Below are 469 nucleotides of genomic sequence, written 5' to 3'. Positions count from 1 at the left end.
CCTTAGCTGGGTTTGCATTGGCTTCTTCCAGCACTGTCATAGTCCTTTGACCAGGGATCAGTAGTGCTTGTTTAAGTAATGCCTGGCTTTGCATCACTGCTGCTTTTGCAGGCTGTGGTTTAGCTCAAATAAAGCTGACTGAAGTCTTAAAATGCTTTCCTGGCTCCTGTAGTTGGATCTTGGTCACCTGGAGACTTGTAAAATACTTGTAGCATCATGCTGGCCTTGCTCCTGGCACAGAGCATTAACTCCAGCCCACTGGAAAATGGGCTAAGTTGGAGTTTCCCCTGCACTGGTGACATAGGTGGAGTTGGGAGTGGGGAATTACAGTCAGAGCCCCACTGATTATGTCCACCAGACCTATCACCCCAGCAATCCCCCTGCAGTGTCAATGCCCCCAGCAAGACTTGATGAGGGAGCAGATCAGACAAAGAGCCCAAGCAGGCTGAGCTGTGGGAATGACTCCAGC

This window comes from Pseudopodoces humilis, chromosome 16 (assembly GCF_049639895.1).
Source record: "Pseudopodoces humilis isolate 2021_Gansu_Grassland_sample_001 chromosome 16, ASM4963989v1, whole genome shotgun sequence".
NCBI lineage: Eukaryota > Metazoa > Chordata > Aves > Passeriformes > Paridae > Pseudopodoces > Pseudopodoces humilis.
Note: the sequence above shows the minus strand (reverse complement) of the source record.